Genomic DNA, 6,000 nt, shown 5'->3' with positions numbered 1-6,000 from the left:
TTTAGCCATTTCTTTTGCACATTTTGCAGAGCTCTGCAGTGTCTCTTTGTCTCTGTACATGTGGATCCTTGTATCATTTGAAATGATAGCACTCCTCTCAGATTTTCATGCTATTGTTCTTGGTGTTAATTTGTATTCCAACATAAAACACGCTCAAAGGGTACCAAGGATAGTAAATAAAACTAATTATGTCCTCCAGTCATAAATCAGCAGTGTAACCTCCACCACACGCATAAGCAACATCAAACAAACAAGCAAATGAATGAAGGACACAAGGCTACAAAAGACTAAAAAAAGAAATCCCAGGATTATTGAGGTGCGCCGGACTGAAAGCAGACTATTTGATGCATTCAGTGATGAAATAGAACTCACCTTTCAGAGAGATGATAGCCTGCGTTTAGAGAAGAAGCTCTGTATTACAGTCATTTATGCACGCATACTTTTATAGCCTATCATACCTGTGCTGCTTTCATGAATACCTCAAAGAAGGAGCGTTATATGCACCAAAGCCCTGGTTTAAATCTTCAAATAACCAAAGGAATGAAAGGCAAAGTGACTGAAGAAAGCACAGGGATAAGCTTGTTTTTTGGGTGTTTTTTTTCAGGGAACTCTTGACAACAGTGGCGACCTGGCCATGCAGGTTGTACAAAGATAAGTGTGAGGGTCACAAGATACGATCTGCGGGTCCGTCAGTCAAAACACACATCCCCGCTGCTGAGGTTTACCTCCCTCTCCTCCAGCTTCCTCCACACTTGTCCTGCAGCTTCAGGGATATTAAATATGCAAGCTCTCCCTGCTGCAGATGCGCTGCCATTGATTTTGTGTCGATCCCCCAGGCCGCAGTAACTTGATTTGGTATCAGCGATGGCTAAATGAGACTTCACCAGGACCGGAGAGAATGGGAGAAGTTTCTCACTCTGAATATCACGGGCAGTTTGTGACTTATTCCTATTTATTATTATTTCTTTAAGCATGTTATACTGTGTCAGTCATAATCAGCTGTGGTTTTATTGCTATATTATACTTTGGCTATGCTACGATTATACTTATTATTTACCCATAGTGTTAATAGTTAAAGAGCTTTCCTGTGTTATTTGTAGCCTATAGTAGGGTATAATTCAGGTCCCAGTCAGGATGCTCCTACATATTATGCAGCAGGATAAAGAGACACATTCTGAATTTCTACAGTGAATATAAGATACTAGGAGATATTGGGTTTGGGGGTCCACCCGCAAGAAAATGTGAAGGTTTTTGACTTAAAGCGATACGATTTTACATAATTTTGGACCATTACTATCGCTAGTTAAATGATTATTTTATTATTTACACATATCACAGCCTTTGTCTGAACATTTAATCCTTCTGGAAATTTTTGCCCAAAAAGAGCAGGTTCAGAAAACTTTTAAATAATGTTTCATTAACTCTCTGAGACCCACAATAGACCCGTTTTTGCCTTTTTTAGGGGATAAAAGGGGTCTTTAGGGGGAGATAGCAGGTCAACAGTAGATGTCACATAGAGGTTGTGTACATCATCTGAAAGCTGGAAACCTGAAGATTAATCTGAGATTCAGCTAAGCACTGTGTGTCAAGTTGTTCTAGTCATAAATCAGAAATAAACATGAATTAATTGATTAAATATTAATTGTAAAAGTGTATAAGGGTTTAGAACATTATGATAGACGCAAATGATGGTCATTCTCATGCTCTATTATGTCTCATAAGTTGTTGCAGCAATTGTTGGGGTTGATACCATTTGTTACACAGATTTGGTGCTAAATTTAACCATTTTTTTACCACTCGAGAATTGATAAAAATGATCAATAATCCCTCCAAAATACCACATTAAGACACCAAGACCTTGAGGAACACCGTAGAAAAAGCCATGCTGTGATTTGGTATCAAAAACGTTTGACATTTGGAGATTTCTGCAAGAAATGCATTTTTTAGCGATTGGATGGCGAGCACTTCTGTTGTGTATACTGCTATTTAGCCTCCTTCCCGACATGACATGGTTGGTATCAATGGATTCCATAGGTTTTCTAGTTTCATATGATATCTGTAGCTTCACTCTAGCCCTAAAACTGAACCTACTAGAGCCTCTGAAAGACAGTATATTTGCCTCAATTGAGGGGGCCACAGGACGGTCCAGGCTTAATATTACTGGGGCTCTGGCCCCCTCATAGTAGCGCCCCTGCTGAATATCTTCAGGATAGTATTTATTAATTGCAATGATCCCAGCATGGCTTCACAAAGTGCCTCTACTTGTGCTGTGTGTCCTTCCTCTTAAGACATCAGAGGCTGATTTTACAAGGTCTTTAGTATAAGTATAACACATAGCGTTGGTTACTGTCTCCTCTTTAATTCAGGAAATCATTAAAAAGCCTTATAGTTTTGAAAACCGCAGTATTAAACAGAACGACTGAAGTGCTTCTTTAATTTTTGTAGCATTACACAGTTGAGCTAACAGGTCGGGGCCACATCCTACTGGGTTTCTTTGGCGTAACTTACATTTTCTTAAAGCAATATTCATCTTAACTGATTCTGCTCTAATGAGGATTCCAACCCCCTACAGTGCCGAGTGCTTCGCCAGAGTCAGCAATGAGCTTAATGCAATTAAGGCCGCAGCTCCTTTCCACTTTGTGTGCCGAGCCGCTTCTCAAATGTGGACAAAGCCAGATAAGCAGAGTTTTGAGTGCTCACTGGAGCCTATTTGACTTCTTTCACTTTAACTTTGTTTACGCCGTTTGAATCGGAGGTGTGTATCTGCAGTGATATATATATATTGGAAGGTCTTCCTCGGTTTGTCCCTGGCGTGTGGGCGAATGTAGGAGAACTGTCAGCTTATGAAACACAAGCATGAAGCCATTTGATTTGCAGCCTCTGCTCGTGCATATGCATGGGTTTGATTTTATGGGAGGGAACGTACAAACGCCAGAGAAATGTAGTGCTGTTATCTGCATTGTGATGCTGCATTGTGATTCACCATAAACCCTGACAGGGGGCTCTGTGTGTTTTTGCCATATCACTGGCAGCGTTCCCCACCTCCCTTTGTAGGAATCCTTCCCTCCCGTTTAACAGCTCCACATTGCCACCAAGTGGTAGACAACACCCATGACCCTTCCACTATGTGTGTATATGTGTATGTGTGTGTGTGAGGTTAACAGCTCCAGATGCTTGGAGTCAATGCACCACAAGGGGACGGCATTGCAGACGCAGGTGTCAGCGGTGGGGTTCAAAAAGATGAGCAGACGTCAAATCATAGCAGAGCTTGGCGGCAGTCCCGGTTTTTGATGAGCAGACATCAAATCAATAATCTGTTCATTAGTCTTACAAGAGGAAATCTAAGAGTGATGTGCTGCTCCAACAAATCAATAATGCATGTAGTTACTCATTGTGCCAAATCCTTTTCTCCACCCATGATAACCTTTTATGTGCATCTGTAGCTGCTAAAAATGCTACCTGCCGATATCACAAATGGGTCTCTCGTAGCCATCTCTGTCTAATTGCACAGCTCTATAGACCTGCACCAGCTGTTGAGGGGGCATCTTTGCATTTCAACCCATCAGGCCTAAGATCTTCCCTGTCCTAGCGATCAAGGTCACAGTGTGAGAGTGCTAACAATGAATGAGGTTCTTTCTCCCCCCGTCCTCATTACTGTGTAATTAGCCGCGCCGCTATTCAACTCCACCTCATTTCAGACTTTTTGTCAGATCAATATCACATATAGGCTGCACCGCTAAATGGCTGTGCTGCTAGGAGGGCTTTTCTATAGCTGAATGGGAGGTATCAATCACTGGGCTAAAAGAGACGTTCAATGCTGTAGAAGCAATGACCAGCACTCACAGACACTTTAAGGCGCAATCGTACAGGGCTTTGGAGGAAAAGTGGCAGTGGAGAGATGTGGGTGATATTTCAGAGAGGATATTATGTTGGAGTGTCAGGTTTACGACACGGTCTCTTTTTGTCTAGCCGGTATCGACCGCTATTGAGGTAAAGACACAAATCTGGACTTCATGGCTTGCAGAGACATTGCCTAGAATGTCACCTGATGGAAAGAAGGTCCTTTGTTTGCTTGTCCTTTCTGTGTGGAGTCTGCTTCCTTTGCGTCTCCTTCTTCTTGTGGATTTCTTTTGGTGCTTTAGCATGCAAATCAGCTGTAACATATGGAGGACGGAACCTGCTAAAATAAATGACTCGATAAATAAATAAATGTGTCATTCAATTTTGCAAAAATAATATTAAAAATAAACGTAGCCATTAATTAATTGATAAAAATACAATGATATTTCTATTTTAATTTGCTTCTTTATTTATTTATCTTTGTATTAATTTGCTTATGTATCTATTCTTCTGTTTAATCTTTCCTTTTATTTATTTATGTATTTATTTTTATTTATTTTTAAATGTCTTTATTTATTTTTGCATTTACTTTTTCTTTCTTTATTTATTTTTGCACTTATTTTCATTTGTTTTACATTTATTTTTAAATATATATATTTATTTAGAATATTTATTATTGCACGATTTTCCCTTTACATTTCACCCCTTATTTATTTCTCCAGAGTTATTAATTTCTGTATTTTCTTTATACATTTCCTTACTCTTTCTTTTCACATTTCTTTATGCATTTTTGCCTCATTATGCATGACTATATACTAGCTAACTGTGTCTGCTGCTACTTATCAACTCCAGTCTACATTCCCGGCTTTTTATTTTTAATAATATTGTTGCTAAATTTAATATTTATTTATTTTATTTATTCATTTATTTATTTACTTATTTATTTATTTATTTATCGAGTCATTTATTTATTTATTCATTTCTTTTGTCAGGGTCCGTCCTCCATACTAATACTGTAGTGCCTGAATTGGACCAAAAAGGTGCCAGTACTTTAACTCAACAGTTGCATGACATGACCATCGCATGTATCTTGGATATATTTATATTAATATGTAAATCTTGGTAATATAATCCCACTTGAAATGTATTTTTGTATTCATTTCATTATTAGGCCTACATACGACACACGTACGCAAATGTAATAAACACATTGTATGTAGCTATTGATACAAATCAAATTGTACACAAATATATAAGTTGGGAGTGAGAACGGGTTGTCAGTACTGGCCCATTAAAGGCACTAATTGAAGACACACATGGCCATAAATGTGATTTTCTTTGGTTATTTATCAATGATGGACCAAGTATTTCCTTGCTGGTAGGCAGCTACAGGAAATGAATGAACCACAGTTGCATAATCCTGCGGTTACCACTGAATGCATCTACGTGTGTGACTGTAGACCAAGTTATGAACACATCACCTCTGTAGTTCATCAGCTCATTGTAGAGCATTCATAGGACTGGATGAGATATGAGCCAACTCAGAGGCTGGATATAGCCGGGTCGATGTCCTCCCATTGAATTGAACATACAGAGCGGGAGCCGGGCAATCAGGGGCCCAGCTCTGACTTCATCTCTGAGAGTAATTAGATGTGGCACCGACTGCAAAGGCTCATTCAGGGCTGGTTATTAACGTCTATAAGAGACAGTCAGAGGACACTGGATCATCGTCACATGGAGGAACGGCAGCAGTGCGTGGCGGCAGTTGTAGAATCGATTTCAACATCTGGAATGGTTTGGGAGGGGATGTGGTTAGATGTTGTTGTGTTGCAACTGCTGTTTCTGTTGGAAAGGGTGGAGTCACCAAATGTAGTTGCATCAATAAGTCACAATGTGCCGTGGGCTACTGTTCTAGTAGTATTCTAATGGGCTATTTTCTATTAAATGTGGGAAAACGTTCTGCTGTTAAGCAATATTGCAGTTAAAATGCCAGCTAAATCATCTCACACCTGCCTCCGTGTTGGACCTCTTTGTCTAATGTTTTATTCAACTGAGCTATTTTGAATTGTGCTTTTAGATTCAGGCTGTACAACGATTGCATTATCACTAAGTGAGCCTTATCTCCAAAATGTTACCTATCCAGGATTTGATTTAGTGGTT

The sequence above is a fragment of the Sebastes fasciatus genome, chromosome 22 (assembly GCF_043250625.1).
Source record: "Sebastes fasciatus isolate fSebFas1 chromosome 22, fSebFas1.pri, whole genome shotgun sequence".
Taxonomy (NCBI): domain Eukaryota; kingdom Metazoa; phylum Chordata; class Actinopteri; order Perciformes; family Sebastidae; genus Sebastes; species Sebastes fasciatus.
Note: the sequence above shows the minus strand (reverse complement) of the source record.